The 24,842-nt window shown below is 44.8% G+C and overlaps 2 long non-coding RNA genes across 3 annotated transcripts; one reads left to right on the top strand and one right to left on the bottom strand.

Annotated features, from left to right (window-relative positions):
• Window positions 1-1,786: 1,786 nt before the first annotated feature.
• On the bottom strand, window positions 1,787-10,995 carry LOC148004703 (uncharacterized). Its single transcript, XR_015624699.1, has 3 exons — window positions 10,788-10,995; window positions 6,973-7,045; window positions 1,787-2,349 (listed from the first exon to the last, which is right to left on the bottom strand). It is a non-coding gene; the product is annotated as an uncharacterized LOC148004703 (long non-coding RNA).
• A 249-nt stretch (window positions 10,996-11,244) lies between these two features.
• LOC148004702 (uncharacterized) lies at window positions 11,245-17,610 on the top strand. 2 transcript variants are annotated; one of them, XR_015624698.1, is made up of 2 exons: window positions 11,245-11,336; window positions 16,830-17,610. It is a non-coding gene; the product is annotated as an uncharacterized LOC148004702 (long non-coding RNA). The 2 variants fall into 2 exon arrangements; XR_015624697.1 differs by lacking the exon at window positions 11,245-11,336 and adding an exon at window positions 15,327-15,970.
• Window positions 17,611-24,842: the final 7,232 nt, after the last annotated feature.

The following is a 24,842-nucleotide window of genomic DNA, read 5'->3' as shown; positions in this document are numbered from 1 at the left end:
TGGGATTAAAGGTGTTTGCATTGCTTCCCAGCTTAGCGTTCTAGTCTATGAACTTATGTGTATACTGAGTTCTTGTCTGGCCTCTGCAAGGACATCAAACACATGTCCAGTGGCCTCTAGAAGGTATGGGATCCACTAATGCACTTGCTATAGCAGCCCCTGTCTCCTATGCCGGATAGCATGGAAACTAGAGAGGGACTGGGTGAGTTTGACCATCCTTGGTTATCTATTCGGAAATTACAGGCTGGCTACCTGCCCTGCCGAAGAGTATCTAATGTTGTGCACTGGGAGGTTGATCCTGGCAAAGCTTCACTCTAGTTGCTAACCCTCCTTCTCCCACACAACATCCACCTTCACCCCTTCCCTTCCAGCTGAAGACACACAACACTCTCTGGCTGCCCCAGGCTATGTTTTGGGGCCATTTACTGTGTTCCACTTCTCATTTCTGTATGTAACAGGAAAGTACATAACAGGTCTCTTGAGTGGCCTGTCCCTTGGGGTCTAATTTTGTTTATTCTATTAATTGTTATCAGTTATAACAAATGAGTTACAATTGTTCATGACTTGATACACTAAAATCCCTCGGGATCACACACTGAATTTGCGTGGTTAGCCGGACTGCCTGAAAGCACTTCAGACCAGGCGAGAGGTGTGAAACTGAAGCAATGAAGCATTATCTCTGCAGAGACCAGCAGAGACAGTGAGGTCCTGGCTCTGAGGTGAGAACCATTGAAACATGGCTTCCTGGCCTTTGGTACTGACTCCGCCCTCAGGTTGTAAGAGACCGGAACCTGGAGGTTGTTGAGAAGCCTAGTCATGGACAGTACTTTGGGCAAAGTTGGCTTGTCAGTGTCTCCCTCTGCTAACATCATTAGCTGTCATTTAAACAAGTTCTCAGGGGTGCTCTACATCTGTGGTCCCATTTGATTCCGGTGTTTCTGAGTCTGTTGATGATAGACAATACCCCATTTGGAAAACGAGGAACCTGAGACTCATAGACATTACCTCACATTTGTCGAGGTTTCCTAATTAAAACAGTGTACTAAACAGGCAATTAAGCAGTTTCCAACTTTCACACACAGATCTGTCCATCACTTGTCTACTCACAAAACAACTTTGAGCGTTCGTGATGTGTCGTCACTGCTAGGTATGAGCATAACAGGATACTGGATCGGAGAGACTAGTGTGGTGAGCTATGTCTTGAGGAGAGCTTCAGTGAGGTTGGTGGTGGGTTGGGGGGAAGGGTGGGGGTGGCGAGTTTCATGTTTTGCCTGAGTGTTGAAGGACAAATAAATGTAGCAAGCATCACAGGAGAGATAATAGTCTCAGTAGATTTACTGCTCCAGGCTTAGACTCTAACAAGGTACCTGCCTAGTTTAAGAAGGAAAGCATGACGAAGCACAAGTGCTCTACACTTGTGATCCCAGTAGATGTGTTCAAAGGTGGCTATGTGTATCTAGGTGTAGACATGAGGAAGACGTAGATCCTGGTTGACGATGTGGCAAGGGACAGTCAGAGGGGTCTAGAGCCTATAGCGATGGAGTCTTGACTTTGAGTGTAAGGCCTGGGGAGCAGAGTAGATCACAAAAGTGATCACGGAAAGTCAGAACTTTACAATGGAGTTATAAACCAAACCAAAGACTCTTAGGTAGAGACTTGTGAGTGATCACAATGCCTGATTTGCTTTAAGGTAAAAATTCTACTACTTTGTACCAAGTAGTTTTGGTTAGTCATACTAGAAATAAGAAAAGGCAGCTTGCCCAAAGATCATGCCAGAGGAGCCTGGTAAAAGCTGGTAGATTAATTCAATTGAATTTGATAGATCTGTTAAGAACAGTTGTGTTGGAACGCAGATGTTGCTAACATTAAATAGCACAATACAAAAACTGTATTCATGTTCTGGGTATCCTCGGGGAGTAGGAAATCATACAGAAGTTTGAGTGGCTTTGTTGACTGCATATTATCTTTGTTTTTTGGAATTTAAAAGGAAAAGATTATCTCGAAGTAATTTCTCAGGGCTGCCATTGCTTCACTGAGGATGACAATAATTACTGTGGGTCACTGGGACAAACATGTGAAGGAACATTGTGCTGAAGCAGACACAGGAGAGAGGATGCTCTGCTAAAGAAAGCATGTGAAAGGACACGTGAGGAAGGACTCTGCACTAACAACACACATGTATTTGTTCACCTCACATTGCATAGTTGGACCGCATTTGTCGAGACTCCATGGAGAGAAGCGCACCAGAAAACTTCTGGTGGTGTGCTGCAGTCTGTTGCCCTTTCCACAGACTCAGAATGATTGGCAGAGAGATATCAGCTGAGTCAGATGCACATGCTCAGGCAAGACCTGTGGAGATGTTTGGAGAGATTATGTAAAAGGCTTCACGGACCGTGACAGGGGCTGAGCTTGGCTTGCTTATAGAGCTTAGACGAGGAATGCTTGTGGGTCTTGAGTCTCCGCTGATCTTCACTCTGCTGAGAGAGCACAGCTGAGAGCTTCTCCTGGTGACCTTTCAGGTCTCTCCTGCTGATTCATGCTAAGGCTGAGGCATGGCTGTCTCTGCTAGGTAATGCCATCACTGCTGACTCGTGTTTGCTCTCCTGACTCTACCAACCTGGACTGCTGGTGTTCAGTGAAGTGTTTGTGAACGGATCGAGCTGCTGCTGCTAACCTATGAACTAAACTGCCTATTTCCAGACAACACAGACAGAGATTGCTCCAAAGAACTCTTTCTATTCTTTTTTTTTTTTTTTTTTTTTTTTTTTTCGGAGCTGGGGACCGAACCCAGGGCCTTGCGCTTCCTAGGTAAGCGCTCTACCACTGAGCTAAATCCCCAGCCCTCAAAGAACTCTTTCTAAACAGGTCCGTTTCCCCAGTATCCTTTCTTTTCCATTACCTCTGCTAAGTAGTGGACTACAAAGGAGGTTAAAGCATTTGAGAGCCATTGTCAAAAATAGTCATTTGAAAAAATTAAAGTTACACAGCTCCTTCAGCATGTAAAGCCCAGGCACCCTGGGAACAGAGAGGCTTTTCTCTGTTAGCCAACATAAGCCACTTAGTCATCAGGAATACATTTAGCCTCTAATAGACAGTATTTACTTCAAAGATTTTTTTTCATGCATGCATGCATACGAGTACCTCTGTGTGCTTATCCATGTGTGCCTGTGTATTTTTACATATGTGTGTAAAATATGCGTGTTTTTACACATGTAAGTACATACAGTGGATATCTTGGATTTACAGGTAGTTGAGAACTAGAGTTTCTAGCATGGTGCAGTTCTAGTATGTGCAGTTAACAGAGGAGTCATCTCTCTAGCCCTGGGGGCATCTACTTTAAAAGTTGGTGACAAGCTGTTCAGTCACATCCCCAACACTGTCTCAGGTCAAATTTCGACTGTGTGCTTCAATAAGATCTGATACTAAGTGTTTCAAGAGAAGGCAATTTGTGATAAGAACAGAGCACTGCATTTTGTAAGACTTTATACATTTCTAAAACTAATTCTTATTGATTGTTTTTTCCTACTGGACTCTGTTGCCAGGTGAATTGTGTTATTGAAACTTTTTTTTTTTTTTTGGTTCTTTTTTCCGGAGCTGGGGACCGAACCCAGGGCCTTGCGCTTCCTAGGCAAGCGCTCTACCACTGAGCTAAATCCCCAGCCCCGAAACGTTTTTATGTTAGAGTCCAATACCACAGAATGTAACTTTAATTGGAAACTGAGTTCCAATTCAGGATGACCTGTATCTTCATAAAAAGGGGATGCCTACAGAAGGACACACACACACACACACACACACACACACACACACACACACAAAGAAGATGTGAAGATAAGGGCAGAGATCATGGCTTATTATCAAAACCCAAAGAATGCTAAAAAACTGTCATAAATTCCCACAGCTCAGGGGAGATGTGGAAAGGGTCTCCCAGGCACCACCAGAAGTCGACTTTGCTTATCCCCCTGCTTAGACATCTGGTATCCAGCATTATGAAAACACACTTTATTTTTGGCCTTTCAGTCTCTTGGTTATAGGTGTAGGGAATGAATACAGTCTCCCAAAGTTTTCTCTTAAAGCACAAAGCTTGTGTCTTTACTGGCTCAGTTGAGTGATAGTTAGCACTTAGTAAGTTCATAAAACCATCAGGTATGAACTAAATACAACTTTCTCAGGGATTGGTTCTGTCCTGCCTTATGAAAATACTTACAAACACACAGAGAGGTCAAAGACCCTGTCCAGGGTCCTATAGCTAAGCAGACCCAGGGCAATACTCCTGGTGGATTTCAGGCTGCTGAGTGTCTTGCTGTGTGCCCCCCATCCCCCACCCCGGGAAAGGGAGACAAAGACTTGCGTGACTGCTGCCAAGACAGAATGAAAGTAGTAAGAAAGTGATAAGGAAGTGGAATTTTGGGCAAATTAATTCCTAGGGGAAGAAGCTAGGGACTTTTGTTCTATTGCCATGTTTCTAATATTTTGGAGCATATATTTGAAAAAAAAATCATAGAAAACCCAAGCACTAAGACACTGCATGAGAACATGCTTCCAGTCACTCAGTGCAAGTACATTGAGTACACAGATCAGCGGGCTGCTGATCTGTCCACTTGCCACAAGCTAGAGTCACTTGTGAAGAAGAAACCTCAATTGAGAAAACTCCTCCATAAGATTGGGCACTGCATCAGTTACTGAGTGATGTCAGAGAGCCCAGTCTGCTGTGGATGGTTCCACCCCTATGCTGTTGGTCCTGGGTTCTATAAGAAAGCAGGCTGAGCAGCCCTTGGGTGGGGAAACCAGTAAGCAGTACTCCTCCATGGCCTCTGTATCAGTTCATGCCCCTGGGTCCTACCCTGTTGGAGTTCCTGTCCTGACTTTCATATAAACTGTAAGACAAAATGACCTATTCCTTCTCTTGGTCAACTAAGACATCTTACTCCATCTCATACTTGGACCCAGAGTATTTACTCTCCTAAGTGTTGCAGGGAAAAGTTCTGTCTGTCTGCCTGTCCGTCTTTCTGTGTGTGTGTTGGCATATGTGTGGGCATTGTGTGTGTGTGTGTGTGTGTGTGTGTGTGTGTGTGTGTGTGTGTGTGTTTTAAGTTGACCTTGGGTATCTTTCTTGGTTGTAATTACACTGGTTTCAGCATCTCCCCACGGTGTACGAGAATGTCACAGCCCCACATTAGCTGCTGACATTGCTAGCTTACATAATCCTGCCACTGTGATGAATGTGAAGTGACAGTTCATTGTGAGTCTCACTTGCAGCTGTTCAATGTGTAGGAAGAGTGAACCCTCTACCATTTACTCGTTGGACATTTAGACCTCATCATCGAGAATTGCCTCCTCTTCTTTCACACACTCCCCACTTTTTATCTATTGATTTATTTCCTTTTTTCATGTTGAGTCTTGGAAGTTCTTGGTTAGTTCTCAATGTTACTGTTTCTCAAATACCGTTGAGTATCTTCCTGAGCACACAGGTTTCCTTTCATTTTCTGGAGGTTTCTTAGTGTAGAAGTTGAAAACTACATATTATTTGTAAATATATACAGATATAAATGTATATATGATTACATGTATATGTATACTATTGGTTATATGTATATACATATATATGTTCATTCTGATTAATATATTTTACTAATAGCTCATTTTCAATACCTAAGTTACTCATCACTTATTCCAAACACTGCTTTGCCTTTTATATTTAAATCCTTAATAAATGTTGAATTAATTCTGTGAGTGATGTGAAGTAAAATCACTTCCTGATTCGTCTCCTGATGCACAGCTTGGTGTCATAGTTCAGTTTGTGGAACAGGATATCATGTCCCACACGGAATCTGAAATACCAGCCCTGATTTGATATGAGTCCCTTAAATAACAGCGTCATATCATTCTCCTAATGATTTTCAAACCAATGTCATACTGGATTAGCTGCTATAGTCTTGTGATATGTTGACTTCTGCAGTGGGAGGTATTGCATTGGTGACTTAAGTTAATTGCTTCCTTGTACCCGTGGACTTAATGAAGTGACTTTGAAGCTCATGCCACTGAGAATTTGAGTCTGTTTCTCCACCGTTGGAATCAGAATTTGATTTTCTATTTGCTTTGGCCATTAGAGTGTGACCGAAGTGACTCAGCGTCAATTCTAGACATAGAATTCAAGGCTTACATGTTTCCACTCCCTTCCGTGGAACTCAGCCTCAAAACTAGGTGGAGCCAGTCCAAGTGGAGACCGTACTAGAGTGGCCATTGCTTAGCCAACCTTCCAGCTGTCTGTGTGAGCAAGCTGCGTCAAAAATAGCCATGCTGGATTCAGACCATAAAAAATGCAGTCAACTCATGGACTCATAGCTAGAAGAAAGCTCTTGGCTTAGGTGGTTCTTTGTTCCACAATATAGGACCAGTGTCATCCCTCACTCTGCTTTTTAAAGCATCTCAGTTGATCATAGTCATACACTTCTCTGTATATTTGTAAAACGGGTTCATCACATAGCATGACCTGATTTAACCCTCTTCTCCAGAACCCAATTTCAGAGAAGCAAATCTTCTGCAGTACAGAGAGCCTTCCATGACTCCAACTTGGGTTATTCTCCAAAGTGAAGCTAACCAGATCATTTCTTACCTCATCCATATAAGTTATTAATTTATTTGTACTGGCTTTATCATATTATACAGCTCTTCTTGTGAGACGGAGTTCTGTTACTGTAGCAACCAAAAGTGATACATGAGCTCTTCAATTTAATTGAAACCATAGCCCATCTTTGGCCATGTTCCACACACTTTCTTGGCTCTCCTTACTCCTGAGGTTAAAAGAATGAGGAATATTCCATGGTTCTGCCAGGAACTGCTGTTTCCTATCTGTTTTTATCACCACACTATCAGTGAATACATTGTTCTTTAGATGTACTAATTTCTCCTCTTCTGTAATTATACAAATGATACAAAGCGAGATGAATTCAACATAAACTTGATAGTCACCTGACTTGTACTTGACACTGGGGTTAGAAAGTCACGGGAGACGGCCATGCTCCCCTCCCTTATGGAATTCGTCCTGTTGACAAGAGAGACAGAACATGGTACATGAGCCCACTGACTCATGATAAATGATAGGGACTGTGAAAGAAAACCATCGGCCACCGAGTGGGTGTCAGATATAATTTGGCTGCATGAAGATTTCTGTAAAGCAGAAAATGTAAGAGCTGGGACTGGAAATAAGTTGGTGTTCGCAGCATTGGGAAAGAGCCCTTTATCAAAATTCATGATCGCCTCAAGCTCTTAGGGAGGGTGAGGAGGTAGAAGGAGATGGCTGTGGGCTGAGGTGAGCCTGTGAGGGTGATAGGGATTAGAGATGCTTCTAGAGAAGCAGGCAGGGGACTGTCATGGCGGTTCCTCCATAGGCTCTACTTGTCTCCCCAGGGACAGAGTTGCACAGCTTGGAAATTCATCCTAGCAACAGCCATAGCCATACTGCTCTGAGCAGTAGCTTCAGAGAGAGGCGGAGTAAGCCTGCTACTTACTCTGAGTAAGCTTACTCAGTGCAACACCACATACCTAAAGGATATTTGCAGATCTGCTTGGAGCTGAACTCACATTAGAGTCTTTGGGAGTCAAATGCTATAGCCCCACGTACCCAAGAGCATTTTTCTCTGTACAGTAGCTTTCTCCCTGTCCTCTTGCCGGGACTTGTGTCACTGGAAGGCTTGTTGGTCCTGGGCCAGCTCAGGTAGGATCATACCAGAGTCTCTCGCTTGCATAAAGGTTTGTATATTCTGACAGAGCAATGCATGAACCCAGGGTCGGGTTCAGGACAGTCTCCTTTCTGCCAGTTTTCCTAGCTTCATCATTGGCTTTGTGAGATCTAAGTATCTTCATCCTTTTGTTTGGTATTATCAGAAAAACATTTTCATTCCAGGTCTCCTGACCACAAACAAAGCCACAGACCCCTGGGGATAGGACATATTTTAGAAGGTGCTAGGATGTAGCCTATATGGGGTTTTTAAGACTTTAGAGCTGGGTCCATGATAAAGGTTCATGTTCTTCCCACTCCACTCCACTAACATGGACAGACTTCTCTCAGTGAGCATTTGTATTTTTTAATTTTGAATTTATTTTATTCTTCTATGTGCTTTTGTTTTGTTTTGTTTTATTATTTTTTAGAACGCTGATATTATTTTCTCTCTCCTGAGAGTGTCAGGACCCTGAGGCTCCAATCTCCACGGTATTGCCTCTTCATAGAACGTTGGTCACCAAGACTTCCTTCCCTAGCCAAGGAGGAGCTGGAGAGCTCTGAGCCAGGCCTAACTGGATCCCTGCAGGAGCCCTGAGGACTGAGGAGCAGCAGGAGGAAGTATGGCTCGGTGGCCACGGTTTACTGTGGGCACACAGCAATTATGAATGCCAGGAATTCATTCCTGCCATCTAGATACCAAACAGTTCTGCTCCTTCCCCTGCTCTATTTCCTTCCATTAATTCCTTCTTGTACTTAAATTAGCCAGCGCTGGCTTCTGGTGTCTGGGAGAACGGTCTAGCCCACCGTGTGTGTGTGTGTGTGTGTGTGTGTGTGTGTGTGTGTGTGTGTGTGTATGTGTGTGTGTGTGTACATTTTCCTGAGGTGTGGGCTGTTTCCAGTTCTCACAGGACTCTGCACTCTGAATGAGATGAATCACTAGATGAGGCAGGCCTTTTTTACCTTTGAAGGAAGATTGAGGATCAGCATTTTTGCAAGTTAGCAGGTGCTTGGGGGCTCAGAACTAAAAATGGTGGAATATTTTTGGCCTTCTCCAGCAAGGCAGAGTTATTTTGGTAGAATGAGATTTTTTCAGGAACTTGTGAAAATAATTACAGATAAGCCCTACATTGAAAGGCTCGCTCTGCCTTTCCAGAGTGGGCCTTGCTTTGTGCTCCTTTCTGGGCACCCCAAATCATGCCAGATCCCACAGCATCATTCTTCTTAGGAAAAGTGCTCTTTCTGCACCCACAGAGTTATGGCAGCTGCAGAGTCAGGCTGGGATAAGTTGGGTTTGGCTGGAGGCCAGTGTCCATCCAGGCAAGCATCCTAGAAGTGTCAAAGAGCTGGACCTCTGGAAAAATGCCAGACTGGGGGCAGCCAGGAGGTGTGTGTGTACCTGTATGTGTATATGTGTGTGTATATCCATATGTGTATATGTGTGTGTATATCTGAATTTGTGTGTACTTGTATGTGTATATATGCATATGTATGTATATATCTATATATGTGTGTACTTGTATGTGTATATATGTGTATATGTGTGTGTGCATGTATGTGGGTGTGTGTTTGTGTATATACCCATATGTGTATATTTATGTATGTCTGTATGTGTGTACTTGTGTGTATATGTGTGTGTATGTGTGTATATATGTATATGTGTGTACTTGTATGTGTATATGTGTATATATGTATGTGTGTGCCGTCTGTGCCTGTCTGACTGTGTGTCTCTGGTATCTGGATCTTGTAATTATCAGAAGCCTCACCTTCTCTGTGAAATACAAATCAGATGGTCCCTCCTACTATTGTAGAGTGAAAGGCTTTTGATGATAAAAGGGAAAGAGAGCCAAGTGGAACTGTCCCCTTGCTCTCCTGAAGTCTTTTTCTGTCTTCAATTCCTCCTCATGGAAAATGGGGAAAGTTCTGGAAGCAGGAGCCAGACCTACTGGACCATTAAAGACTAAGTGACCTACGGCCAATCGTCTCCAATGACTGAAGTGCACTCTACTGATTGGCCATGGGCTAAGTATGAGGGGCAATCTTTTAAGTCGCTTGGCTATTAATGACCTTGTCTATGCCGGAACGGCAAAGTTATAAAATATTCATGATAGAATCTTTGCTTGCCAGATGAGAATCAAAGGCGAGGGAAGGCGAAGGAAAAAAATCATAATTGGAGAGAAGAGAGTTAGGGCAGCTAAGAGGACAGTGCAAACAAGCTTGGAGCACTTCCCAGTGGACAGCTCACCCAGGTGCAGGGCCCAAATGGAGGGAGTCCAAGCAATAAGCCATCAAGTCAAAGCAGAAGCTTGGAAACGCAGGCTGTCTCTAAGCAGCAAGCCAGGAACCAGGACCATACACTCACATAGTAGGTTTCCTAACAATGTAAAGGACATGCAAAGCCCCATAATCATTTCCATGTATCGCTACTCTGGATGAGATTTTCTTGACAGCACCAAGTACCCATAGGACCAAGTACCCAATAGCACCAAGACAGCAAGACAGAGACGGAGACACAGAGAGTCAGAGACAGAGACTAGACCAAGGAAGAGAGATGACTCCTGCCTTTCCTTACAGTCTAGATTCCCATCTCCCTGGAACGCTCTCCCTGGAGACTGCCTGGACACTCTCTGTTGCATTTTAACCCAGCCTGTGTTGATTCTTGCTTCCTTCTGCCTGCAGAATTCCGCTTATCCAGCCTTCCCTTGGCAAACCCCAGTTCACTACTCAACACTCAATTTAAGAGTCACCTTCTTTATGAAGACTCTGGATCCTGACTTGTGTTTACAAACCCCTTGCGTATGCTATTACATGTGTATACATACATGCTCCTGTGGCAGCACCGGGCTTGCTCTGGTATCCCTTCTCTTTCCCCTGTGGGGTGCACAGTTTTCAGTTAGCAGTCAAAGGGACTACTCCTTAGGGTCGGGTACCAGACGGGTACGTAGCCATCAGTACGACCCAATCTTTCCTGCTGCGATGTAAGGAGGACTGGAACAATTATTGGGACAGAAGAGGAGACAGAGGCATAGGAGAGTTGGAAATATTAATAAAACAGATGTCTCAGTACCTGAGCTTTATAGAGATTCCTGTCCGTCTTTCTGCAATTGTAGGTGGATAAGGGGAGGGACAAGAAAGCCCCGCTCTTCAGAAAGGGACATGCTTTTCGGCTTTGTGGTACATCCATGGCTTTGATAGATATTTATAAGCTGGAACACTTCCTAACTCGGTGTTTTCTCTTGTACACAGAGCTCCTCCGAATCCTTATCATAGCCCATAGCCACATCCCCTGCTGGGCCTAATGCTAAATCAACACTGTCAGTTAAAAACAAACACTGACAGGTGCGGAGCACACTGAGCTAGGGAGGGCGTTTACCCTAGAGCCGGGTTTAGCAAACTGAGGGGGAGAAAAACTCCATTCTGATTTGGCCAGCCCTTTGGGTTCCCACACACAGGGGAACAGGAGAGGTTGCCAAAGGCTTGGGAAGGCTGCCAGGGTGCCTCCCACACCAGGCCCACCTGGGAGAGGGCAGGAGAAACACATAGGCTTTGGCAAGGACACTCAGAGTTTCTGTCCAGGGCACTTATTAAAGACCGCTGCTTCTTAGCAGAGGCCCAGGTGAGTGTTTTTGACCTCAGCTGTAGCTCCTGGTGGGGACCAAAGACTGACCAAGGTCAGGAGATTTTTCAGAGAGCTTTCAATGGAAAACGTGTGGCTTTTTTCAAACCTTGCTAACAGCCTTGTGTCCAACACAGTTCTAGGTGGATAAGGGGAGACTTCTGTGTCTTTCGTGGGAAGCTGCATCCTGGTAGTTGCCTGAACCAGGAGACTGATTCTGAATTAAAGGCTTGATCGAGGCCATACTATGACTGCTTGGTTTTGTTGGTGGTGGTTGGTTGGATTTTGGTACTGGTGATGTAACCAGGGATTCTCACACAGTAGGCAAATGTGTTGCCAACAAGTGATACCCCTCATCTCATTACAATGACTGATGAGTGAAACCAGGTTGCACAAGGCATCTACTGGATGCCAGGCTACCCTAAATATTTCACAGGTATTGCTGTCTTTATGCCTCACATTGATCTGGTGAGTGGTTGCCATTACTTCATTCTCCCTGCTTTGCAGGGTTGGGATGGAGGGGCAAAGGGATACATTGAGCCATTACAAGTGATGTGGCTAGCAGGTTTGCAATGGAGTCGGTTATATACTGCCCGCAACTTGACCTCAGAAGATGGGTCATTGGGCCGTTAGCATCTTGCCCTGTATCTGAGAATGCTCCACTGTGCAATAGAATCATCTGGGGTGCAGGGTGGCGTTTAAAATGATCAGTGCCAGAGTTTACCTCCCCACCCAAAGATAGCGATTTTTGTGTTTGGGGTAACCTGGGTATTAAATTATATTTATGTCATATGTTGTATGAGTGGGTGCGTGTATAGTTGAGAGTGTGTGTATGTGTGACCTGTACGTGTGTGGGAGAGTGTGTGTGTGTGTTGTATGTGAAGGTATGTATGTGGTATGCGTGCTATTGTGTATGTGTTTTGTGAGTGTATGTATGCGTGTGGTGTGTTGTGTATGAAAGTGGGTTGTGTATGAATGTGTGTTGTATGTGAGGGTGTGGGTGAGGCATATGTATGCATTCTGCGTGTGTATGGATGTGTGTAGTGTGTGTGTGTGTGTGTGTGTGTGTGTGTGTGTGCATGTGTATCTGTGAAATGGTTGTGTATTAGATAACCAGAGTGCTTCTGGTACTAGTAGGTCTTCTTTGTTATGTCTCCCAAGGTGAGCATTGAGGAGGAAGGGCTGCCAACTCTTGCAACCCAGTTAAGGAAGGTCTGGCTTGGCACCACGCCATGGCTAAGGTGCGGAGAAGAAAGCCAGGAAGAAGGCAGAGGCAGCCAAGAGAGGTGTAGAACAGATCCCTGTTTCATATTTGCTGAGGGTGGCCAGGGAGATGAAGACCACAGAGGGTGGCCATGATCCCCAACACGGAGGGTTCCTGGAAGTCAGCAGCACTGCAAAGAATTAGCATCCGCAGAGACGTGTTTTAAGAGAGAACCTTACCCTGTAAACCACATCTGCTGGAGGCAGGGGCTGGGCAGGGACCTGAGAAGCACGCACAGTAACCACCCCCTGAAAGCAGGGTCTGAGTCGTGTGGATGGAGGAGTTTGGAAGAGTGGGTCTTGACAGCACCTCATGTGCCCGTCTGGAACCAGCCATATCCACCACAAGTCACAAGACATGCATTTTAAAACTATAAAATTTATGTCTGTTAAAGATAAAATATTTTAAACTAAGAAAAAAAACCCATGCATAATTTTATCATCCACACATATAAGCTTTTTTCATATATTTTTATGTTTTCTTCTGGAGATAATTTCTTGAGCATAATGTTATCATAATGTATATATGCAAATATCATACAGCCCCTCCCCCTTTTCCTACTCATTACGAGGCTATATTTTCTTCGCATGGCTTCTCTTTCTTATAATAATTATGGAAACAGAGAAAAGTTGTTTCAGGGCTTTCAAAAGCTGAATGATCTGTGCTCTCATTCTACAGGAAAATTTATTGTAAACGTCTGCTACCGATAAGAGCTTATGACTGTCATAGTTAAATCTGTAAGTTCTCTGTGTGTATAATCATATTCCCACATCTAGTACGGAAACATGATGCCCTTCCTTGTACGTAAAGCATAAAACCAGGCTTTTTGTTGCTTCTCAACAGCCATGAAATCAAAACAATTTTACCTGTTAAAATAAATCTACAGGATAAATAAAATCCAGCCAACATTAATTAAATATGACATGCAGTGTTTTGTGCATTTAATTGTTGCTCTCTGGGCTGAGCCAGGCGCCCTGCCTTCTTAGTAGAAGAGGGCCGTGCTGTGAGGGGGTCACTCAGTTTTCCTGCTCCCTTTCCCTGTCCTGAACTCTCAGAAGCTTCTAGAAGCGTAGTCTGCCGGCATCTCAGGCCCCGATTTGGCACCAAATGCTTGCTTTGTATCAACACTGTTTTTTCTTCTGCTCATTCCAGCTCATAGCCACTCAAATAACACCACCTGGTGCCCATGTAATCACGAGTAGAGATTCCGAATTGAGTCCTAAAATCAAATCCAAGTGGGCCTGTCAGCTAGATCAGAACATGACTGTGTTAATTCTTCCACTACGGTGGAGAAAGGTAAGCATCAATGTGAAGGCAGTTCATTAAAGTCTTCCAAGCACAGGGGAGTCAGCACCTAGACCACCAGCCTTCTGAGAAACATTGTTTCATTTCTGTCTGTTAAAAATAAAATGGGGGGGGGGGTGTTGGGGATTTAGCTCAGTGGTAGAGCGCTTGCCTAGCAAGCGCAAGGCTCTGGGTTCGGTCCTCAGCTCTGAAAAAAAAAATGGCATGTGACTGGAGAGATGGCTATGTGCAGAAGACCACTTGCTGCAGAGTCCTGTGGACCTGAGCTTAGATCTTAGCTCTCAGGTAAAAAGACAGGGGTGGCTGTACCTTTGCTGGTGCAGGAACGGAGACAGGAGGATTTGCTGGAACTTGTTGGCTACCAGCCTAGCTCCAGGTTCAATGAGAAACCATGACTCAAAGAAATAAGGCAGAGAGAGATAGAATAGAACATATCATGCTGACCCCTGGTTTCCACTATCGGAGTCAGATGCACATACATCTGAACATACATCTGAACATACATCTAACATACATCTGAACATACATCTGCATACATAACATTCATAGGGTCACACACAGAGACGCACATAGAAATACAAAACGACACAATTTATCTTGTCTGCGCAGGAATGACTGCCTTGTATCAAATAGATACCACTCAGACACACGATTCCCACTTTCCAGATGGGATGACAGAGATTCAGAGACACAGGGTGGGGGGTGGGGGGGTTAGGGGTGTGGGGGGAGTCTGCTAGGTCCGGAGAACTATCAGGTAAAGCCATATTCTTATCTGGTCTTTGTCATTCTCAAGCCAGCATTCTTGGGTGGTGATCTCATGGCCTCCTGCAATTTCTCTGAAAAAAAGTTCTTCCCTTCTCTGGGATTTAGTCTGTGTCTAGAAGGACAAGGGCTAACATAATGACTACGTTCTCTTTAGGAAGGAGCAAGCATCTGTTTGTGGTGACAGGTGAAGCTGCTGCTTGTGGGAATAACCTGAGGAGGAAAAGGGCCCTTTAAGAGATTTCAGTCAATCTGGCAGTAGCTTTGGTGGCTGGTAGGTGCTTGCCAGCTATTAAATGGTTCTGAATCTATGAAGATTTGTAATTTCCTTCGTGGAAGAGCTTTGCCAGTGAGACAAAGCCACGTGACACAGTCCCTGCACACATTGGCATAGGCTGGTGCTTTTTTTTTTTTTTTTTTTTCCAAACTGATTCTTGAAACCAGCCAGATTAGTTTGGTATTTCATCTTTTGGCCCAATACACAACCTGGCATAGCTCACGGCACCCCTGCCATGTCCCAAAGTTCACAGTTCCAAATCAGCCAGCCTGTAATTACATCGGGAGAGCCAGCTTTATTCTCTTGGTGAGCAGACTGATGGATCTGTTTGGACTGCATGCCCTTAAGCTCTCTGCAAACCTATGCTGACTTCCTGGTGTTCAGGCAGGTTCTGCTCCAGATCCTTTGGTGTGCAGGTGACTGCCCACTGTGCAGGGCTGCTGAGCCCAAACTGGTTTCCAAACCTGTTTGGCTCCTCTGCAGAGGTCTCTAGCTGTCCCTAGGGAAACAAAGCACCGGGCTGGGGTGGCCTAAAGCCTCGGATCATCTGGCACTTAGAGTGAGCAGGAAGGGCAGAAGCTGCGGAGCCAGAAGGCCTACTGAGTCTCCTAGTTGCCTGGTAACTTGGCTTTTCACTCTTGCAAGGCAAAAGGTGGGACCTAGGCAAGCCAAGCCGTTGTCTAACTTCCTGCCTTCTCTTCAGTGGTTGGAAGCATGGCTTTGAAGAAGCAGGTTTAGGTGCACAGATCGAGTCACACAAGACTGACATTTACCACAGGGCAAAAACTACTGGTTCCTTGAGATTTTTTTAAATGTGAATGAGCCGGTGGATGCGAAAGGGGCGGAGCTACTTTGTAATCCTGCTGCTCCTTTTGGACTGGATGTGAGATATGCTGGGGGCTGGGGGTAGGGTTTCCGTGTAAACCCACCTTGTGTCATTGGCCCAGCTGAACATTTCCCAAGATCCTTTCTAGAGCATTCCCCAAGAGTGCATATGTTTTTGATTCCGGAATAGATGCTTTGACGGTGAGTCCGCCCCATGTGCCTTCCCCACTTTGAATCCGATGGTTTCCATTCCTGAGATCAGTGTGGCTGCTGCGTCTTCATGGCTCTCTCTCTGCTTTGATCCTGGCTGAAGGGAACTCTTGCAGCTCATTGCTCACTGTGCTCTGGAGCCTAGGTCATTCTTGGCATAGGATGGCCTTTCTTCTTCCTCCATGCCTATCTGGTCTGTACGTGCCTGTTCAGTGCTGGGCACTCCTGAGAATGGTCTCACTTCTCTGTTGTTTTGTGCTGCGCCCCCAAACACAGTCTGGTCCCCAATGCATAATGTGGAACAGGGGTGCGGCAGGTATTAAATATTTTCCCTTGTGTCCTGAGTCTTCCCAGAACATTCAGCAATGCTGAGTACCACCCTAAGAGCTTCACAAAGTATTAACTCATTTAATCATCACAACAAGAGGATGAAGTAGGCCTCAAGCCGATCTCTATATTGTAGATGGGTGCTGTGGTTTAGATCTAAAGTATACACTCAGGAGATTCACGTACTTGGTTCTTAGTTGGTGGCTCTTTTAGGGGGTGTCTAGACCTTGAGTGTGCTAGTTTCATAAATGGATAAATTCATCCTAAACGGAGTCAAAGGTGATGGGGCCTGACTAGATGAAAGGCTTCTTCTAGCTGTAAGCCTTTGAAAATATAACTCGCCCTGGATCCTTCTTCCTCACTTCCTGTTTTTCTAGTGAGGTGAACGTTCTTCTCTCTCACCTGCCCCTTGGCTCTTAATAGTCCGTTTCACCACACGCCAATAGCACGGTCATAAACAGTTTTTGAGGACGAGATCCCAAACTAACCTTTCTGTTTGCATTTTGCTTTTGCATTTGCTCAGGTACTTTGGCAGCGATGGAAAGTTCACTCATGTGGCAGAGAAACTGTTGAGGGCCTAGCTATGTGGGGATTTGAACCCAGGAACCCTGATCCTGTGTCTGAGCTTCAGACAGCTGTCTGCGGTCATACCCACCACCTTTTTATTGGATAAGTGAACACACTTCTGACATCGCCCTTACCTTAAGACTGGGAGTCCTTATAAGCTCCAAGTCCGATGAACACAACTAATCAGACTAAACGAAGTCCGAATACCTAGAAGAGATCACACAAGCTGAAGAAGGACCGGGTTGGAGATGATTCTTGTCCTGCAGGTTCCCTGGACCCAGCAGGGGTTTTCAACCTTCCTGATGCTGTGACCTTTAATACAGTTCCTCCTGTGGTGGTGACCCCCAACCCTAAAATTATTTTTGTTGCTACTTAATAATTGTAATTTTTCTAATTTTTATGAATCATAAATCCAAATATCTTACATGCGGGATATCGAATGTGCCACCCCAGAGGGGTTGCGGCCCACGAGTTGAGAACCACCGGACTATAGCCACAGGCTTTGGTCCCTGACTTTTCAAAGGACAGGGCTAGAATAGAGGTGCAATCCGGTATAATACCGACATCATGGAAAGCAACTTTTAAAAACCTGCCACAGGTGGCCATAGGTTGGTCAGACATCAGGAACCTCGCAGTGATGAGGAACCATGATGGGCTCTGTAACTTGCTTTTCAAAGAACTTTAATTTATGTATTTCATTTAAGTTCATGCATTTTTAAATAAATATATTAAAATAAGTATTTTTTTTAATCCTAACACTTAGTCTGCATGCACTGGGGCGAAGTTCTCAGAAATCTCGGAGGCACCACGTTAGCCTGTGATTTCCCATGTGAGGTCTTGTTTGATGACAAACAGCACCAGAGAAGGTAGAGCTGGGGTCCTGCGACTTTCTCCAGCCTCCCTGGCGACTCCAGACTCACCGGGTTTGCCTCCTCTCTGGCTACTCTTAGCCCTCCCTTTTGTTGTTTCCTCTGCATCTTCCAACCATGAAATATAGGGCTAACCTTGGACACAGCTTTTGAACATCTCCTGCTACACTCAGTTTCATGGTGGGGGATTTCATTCCCTTGGTTGTAAACCACAATTCTATACTGATAACGTGCACATGAGGAACCCATTATATTCTGTCTCTTTATCACAGAACCGTTAGTATCTTGGACGGTGTTTGGTTATCTAATGCTTATTTCACACCTAAGTGTGCGGGTCTGGGCTTCCAGACAGGGTTGTTGCTCTGTCTTTCCTTTAGGAATATTCTTTTAGTATCCAGGCCAAAGGTCAGAGGCCATCTTTGACTCGACACTTTTCCTTACACAATGCCTGGAATTATCAGAACTCCAATTGTTTCTACTTTTAAGATACAATGTAAGAACCTTGCCTTTTATTCCACCACTGCTCTCCTGGCCCGAGCACATCAGTTGATGAACTGCACTGGCCTCTTGCTCAGTTTGACATTTCTTCCTATGCTTACCATCTTTATGTTGACATTTTTTTTTAAACCAAAAAAAAAAGTGTTTGGGCAGTGCTGGAGATGGAAGGCAGGCCCTTACAACTGATAGGTAGATAGTCTTCCCCAGACTTCTTTTGGCTTTTTATTTTGAGATGAATCCTCACTAAGTTGCCCAGCCTGGCCTCGGACTTAGGATGTTTCTACCTCAGACTCTGAAACACTTGGGACTATAGGTATGAATTATCAGCCGAGCCAAAACAAATTTTTGGCTTTTGGGTTTACTGGGTCTGTATTCCAGGCTAGTCTCTGACTGGTAGTCGTCCTCCTGCCTCAGCCTCTGAAGTGTTGGGATTATAGATGTGTACAACCACACCCAGCTTTTGCATGTTTCCGAAAGAGTCTTACTTTGTAGTCTAGGCTGACCCAAAACTTACTAGGTAGCTCAGACTGGCCTTGAACTCCACAAACCTCTTACCTCAGTCTTCTGAGCGCTGGCCCATACTCAGCTCAAAGGAAAGAGGGAAAGCAAGGAAGCAGTTTTTTTGTGTCACTCGAAAGTGACACTCCTAGGCTACCCTATCTACAACCACAGTGTAGTTCTAGCTCTTCTTGCCTCCCTCTGGGACTTCACTTTCTCCCCGAACACCTGATCCTATATGCAAGCCTCACACTCTCCTTGATGCAAAGGCGCTGACGTAACTGTGCACTAACCTCATAGAGTCGTTACCAAGACTGAAGGATACATGTGCTTGCTTAGGCAGACTACATCCCTCCCAAGGAGGCCTGAATATCACTGTGCCACGGACACCCCGACTCACAGAGCTCATTGTTTTGTGTGCAGTGGACACCAGTCCTCGTGGGCTTTTTGTCAACTTGACACAAGCTAGCGTTATCTGGGGAAGAGGAACCTCAATTAAGAAAATGCCTCTGCCACATCCCTTGTAAGCAAGTCTGGAGTGCATCTTCTTGGTTAACGATGGATGCTGGTGAGACTGCCCCATGGGGAGAGGGTGGTGCCCCTCCTGGGTAGGTGGCTGTGGGTTGTATAAGAGAGCAGGCTGGGCAAACTGTCAGGCAGAAGCCAGTAAACTGCTCCCCTCAGGGCTTCCACTTTAGTTCTTGCCTCAGCTTCCCTCAGTGGACCATGAGCTGGGATGCAAAAACCAAAGAAACACTCCCTCTCTCCTACACGTTGCTTTGGGGTTTTTTATCACAGCACAGAAACCCCAAGGCAACACCCAAGATGGCATCGCCAACATGCCTCTGCTAGTCTTTGTTCGGAAAGTCCACAGTATCTATTTTAGTATATGTGCTGCCGAAGCGAGCACTAGTCCACAGTATCTAAAGACGACGTCTACACAAGCATTTATTTAGTTTTTAATTTAATGTTGTGGTTTTGACACCTGATAGCATATGCTGGCCTTGAACTCATGACCTCCCTGTCTCTCTGCTCCTAAGTACTGATTATAGGAGTGTGCCACTAGGGCCTGACCACTGAGCATCTGCACCTCAGCTCCGGGCCCTCCGGGGTCCTTCGTGAGGCCTCTCTTGATTTGGAACAATGACTCAGTTCATGCCTTCACTAACAGTTCTGAAGAGTAGGAATTTTTTTCCCCCTGAGGATAAAGCTGTTTCAAAGAAGTGAACCCTTTAGAGTTTGGCGACCTATAGTGCCCTCTGAGGTGCTGATGCGATGCGATGTATGTTGTTCGCCACATTTTCTGACTGGAGCAATTTGAGAGAACACGCTCTCTTCTGTCTCCCCATGTCATGTTCTCATCGGCTTTTTCACAAATTAATCTGAATAAAAGCAGCTTCCCCTCAGCGACGAGTTAAAATGAGACTCGGTTCACATGGTTATTACTTCACCGTGTCTTTACACACGTCCCTCGGTGCCTTTTAATTATATATAATTACTAGGGAACAGGGAGTAAAATCTGTTTAATCTAAAAATGAAACATGCTAAATAGACAATGTTTCCAGTTCCTGTTTTCTTCCGTATTTTAAAGGGTTGGCTGTAACTCAGTATGACTGGATTCACATAGCTAGCTCTTCCAGAAGGAGAGGCTTAACGTGAATAAGCACTATTTATTTCGTGGGCATCCTATTTCTGTTAAAGACTGTCCTGTAGTCTATCTACTCTGCAGATGACATCTGGGGCGCCATTATTTGAAACGCCAACATTTTTCCTCTTGATAGAATAGTTGCAATTAGCCCGGAGCGTGGAGGTGCATGCCTTAGAGGGAGGCGGATCTCTGTGAGTTCAAGGCCAACCTGCTCTACAGAGTGAATTCCAGGACAACCAGGGCTACACACAGAGAAACCCTGACTCAGGAAAAACAAAACAAAACAAAACAAACAAATAAAAAGTTGTGAAACTGCAAACAAGCTAAAATTAATGGTAGATATTGTGACTTTAATAGGATCTGTTTTTACTGCAGTGTGTGTGTGTGTGTGTGTGTGTGTGTGTGTGTGTGTGAGTGTGTGTTTTCTGATGGGGAGGAATTGTATTTAAGTCTGCCACAGTGATCGTATTAAATTTTCCGGGGTGCCACAGCCCAGCAGTCAAATCTCAGACCCTAGAGACCGTCTTGGTAACCTGCTTCCGGCTTACCTTTTGTTTCCTGGATAATTCATGTAACTTCTGCGTACTCTGTATCTACCTCTCGATGGCCTGGACACAACAGAAGCCACCTGAGAGAGTTATTAGACTCAAATGCGGATGTAAAAGGCTTAGAATAGACTACTTCATGAAAGCCTTATGTCCTATGCTCCCTGACCTGCCTACTATGCTCTCTGTTCAGGGCGGAGAAGCAGAAATTTATGCCTGCAGTCCTACAGTCAAGTCATGGCCCTGCTGATCATTAGCTGTGTGGTGTATGGGGAATTATACAACCAATCTGGGCTTCAATGTTTTCCATCAACGAAGTAGGATCTAATGACCATAGGAAGAACTGTTGGGCCCATTCGGCCAGATGATACATGTGAGTTTGGGGCACAGGAAATTGATGGAGACCACGGTTAAGTTCTGACTCTTCTAACCCACTCCAGATCTTTCATATGGCTTCTAACCATAACAAATTCCTAATAGAAGACAGACCCAAAGCATGCGAGTTTAAACACAGTAGAAGCTTAGTTTTCTTGTGAAAGTCTGGAGGAATCCCAGATGTCCTCAGGGCAGCCGGTACCTAAGTTACTTTTGTTCTGTGAACTTGCCTAGGACCCCAGGGTGCCATGAACCACACACCCTCGATAAGCAGCTCCCAATGTCGCTGCCATCCTTGTGTGCCCGTCAGGGGGAAAGCTGAAGGAAGGCTTGTGATGTACGAGGACCTGGGTGCATTGCTTCTGTAGTTCACAGGACAGAAAGTAACCACGAGGCCATGTGAGTGGAGGCTGAGGACGCAGTGCTGCAGGCCACACAAAAGAGGACAGGGGACTTTGGGTGAACAGCTACCAGACTTAAAAATACTTTTTACCTGTATTAAGAACCACCTTGAATCAGAGGCCTTTCTTCATCAGAACATCCCAAGTTTGTATACTGTGTGGACACACAGGAGCAGGAGGAATCATTTTCAAACTGAACTATGTGACCAGAAGTGCTATTTTTCCCCCAATTAACTCAGACTTGGTCTCCAGTGAATCTGAATGGAGCAAAGAAAATAATTTGCGTAGGTTCGGAGGTTGAGGGAGGGATTCCAGGTCTCGGCCAAGTCACCCCTTTCAGTAGTTCAAAAGCCAGGTTAGCAGCAGAGTCCTTTACTGCTGGCACACAGAGCAGGAGGCTTTCGATCTTTCATTCATATTTTACATTGTGGATGCACATCAGTCTTTTCTCAAAGATAAACGCCGCTTCTAAAGTAAGCCTCCTGCAGGACACGTGATTTCATAGCTCTTTTTCATTCTCTGACAGTTTTGTAAATATAAATCACGTTATGTTAGCTGTTCATACCTCTGTGACCCTCTCTCGCCACACCCTTCTCAGAGGCAACCCTTTATTCTCCCCCGTCTGTCTCCTAAGTCTCCATATCTTCTTCCGTTGCTGCTGAGTTTAGTTTGGATCCTTCGCATAACCATGAACGGAGAACGAGTTACGGAGCACAGAGAGCTTCTCGGTGGCTACAGTACTGAAGAAAATGCAACCCCCCTCTTCCATAAAGCAGGCCTCTTTTTTTTTTTTTTAAATAATCCAAGTTTCTAAGTTTTTCCCTTTAAAGGTTGTAGCGTATTAGAGAACACGTTTCTCCTTAGGTACCACTGGTAGCTGGGAGGATATTTCGCTGTAACCAAAGAACTCCAGATTAGTTAAAATAATGAAGAAGGCAACAAGACAACAGCCTCAGCATGGCCAGCAGTTGTGGAGTCTTACGGAATACCAGGCCCCTCTCAGGACCGGTGTGCACGACCTCACTCAGTACTGCGACAGCATTCTAGGGCAGGTATTACAGGTAATCGCCACCATCCTGACCAGCCCACGAGGGGTTGACAGGATTACTGCCCAAAGCCGCACAGCAAATTTTGACAGGGTCAGAATTAAAGTCTGTCTGACTCAAAAAACTGACTTTGTTTTACCGTATGCTTTAGAATTTAGGTGTTGATTTCCTAAATAAATTTAGGACTGACAATATGAAAATTGTTGGATTCAGAAACCCAGGAATCCCCCAAAGGACTGAAATGTGGAGTTTGCAATCTGGTAAGGCTGAGAGATCTAAGGAAGTAATAAAGTACTAAGTGTTCCAGTAAGGAGGATACAAAAGCATCCTAAGTGGTGAAATGTCTTGGGGGCACTCCAGGGGGATGCTGTAGAAATTATTTAATTCTGACCTAAGGTGTCTACCCTGTCTTTGATCATCCAGTTCCCGGATAAAAGCCACACACAACCTTTATATTTACAATAAGCCTTAAGTAGCACAAGCGATGGACAGATATCAACCCTCTATGCTACTAGACTCTTCTCTCCTATGGATAACCCTGGGTTATTACTTACTACGTTTCATCTGCACTGCTCTTAACTCCAATTGGCCAGCCCTCGGGGCCACATTTTCTTGACTCCTAACTCCTCCTCCTTCACCTTCTGTTCTGCTAGTGTTCTCCTCTGACCCCCCCCCCCCAAGCCCAGCAACCCTAAACCCTGCTTGTCTCTCTTCCACCCAGCTGTTAGCTGTGAGCGTCTTTATTCACCAATCAGAAATAAGTGGGAGGCAAGGTCATATAGCTCACTTGGGTCAGTGTGCAGATTCTCTTGTCCTACCATTTCAATATAGTAAAAGACAAAATGTTAACAGGGAGAAGTCTGTAGTGGAGAGGCAGGCTGAGGTTAAGAAGCTAACTGACACAGTAGAGCAAGGGTGAGGGAAAAGGGTGGAGCGATGGGTGGGGAGGAGCATGCTTGGAAGATGGCTAATGTATGTATATTGGTGATGGGTCACAAGGAAACTGGGCTGAGCCTTGGGAGACCTGTTCTCACCTTCTGAAATAACCGCAAGAACACTGAAGTTGCATACATTCTGCCTTTAAATGGAAAGGGCATTAAAATCTGAAATATATGGGATAAATAATCTACATTTGCTATGTGCCAGGGACTGGTCGAAACACTTACCTTTACAAGCACCCTAAGACATGTATTTCTACTATGTCCCTTTGACACTGGGGAAAATCAGGCACAAAGGGATCAAATAACATACCCCAAATTATTCAGTTAACTACTGGCTAAGTCAGGATTTGAACCCATCACTCCCAGAAAAGAGAGCAAATAAATAAGTAAAATTAAACCCCATTTAAAATTTTCCTGTATGCAAACAGGCTCAGGAGCTGTCTCCACCCACCAGTGTTCCAGTTCTCTTCTCTTTGGTACACTGAGGCAGGCATACACTTGTCAGTTGTGAACTTTCTTAGCTCCCCAGACATTACTTTAAAGCATATTGCTTCACTTTCCTCAGGAGATATGAACAAACTTATATCCACCCAGTCACTATAGGGCACTAATGACAGGTCAAAGATTGTATCCAAGTTTGTCTTGATGATCCAGTGAGTTTATTGGGGTTACTCACAGGAGCAGGGGTGAGGAGTTAGCTATGGGAACATAGATGACTAAGCATTAGGTGCAGCAGCAAACAGTTGACTCTGTGTAGGTGACAGCTAATAAAAGCTGTATCCCTAAAGCCTCTGCAAGACTGGCAGGTAGATCCAGTGCTCAGATTGCCCTTGGCCAAGCAATTGTTACTGCACATAGAGGCTTGGAGTAGGGGTTCTTGGGAGTCTTGTAAATTTTAGGAACTTCCTGGGTCTTGCATTGTGATTGTAGGGTTTTCCATCTCTGCCCCCTTGTTCTGGGAATAATGACTCTGAGACTTACTATATATGAATAAGTGCCTCAACCACAAGTTTTGGCTCATTCCCCAACTAGCTTGTGATTTAATTAAATAGTTTATTTTATTCTGAGTGCTACAAGGCTGATTACTTCCTTTCAGTTTCATGAGTCTGTCTTCTCAGAGGTCGGGGCAAATCTTTTCTTGCACCTGA

The sequence above is a fragment of the Rattus norvegicus genome, chromosome 7 (genome assembly GCF_021556685.1).
Source record: "Rattus norvegicus strain SHRSP/BbbUtx chromosome 7, alternate assembly SHRSP_T2T, whole genome shotgun sequence".
NCBI lineage: Eukaryota > Metazoa > Chordata > Mammalia > Rodentia > Muridae > Rattus > Rattus norvegicus.
Note: the sequence above shows the minus strand (reverse complement) of the source record. Positions and strands in the feature narration are given on the sequence as shown.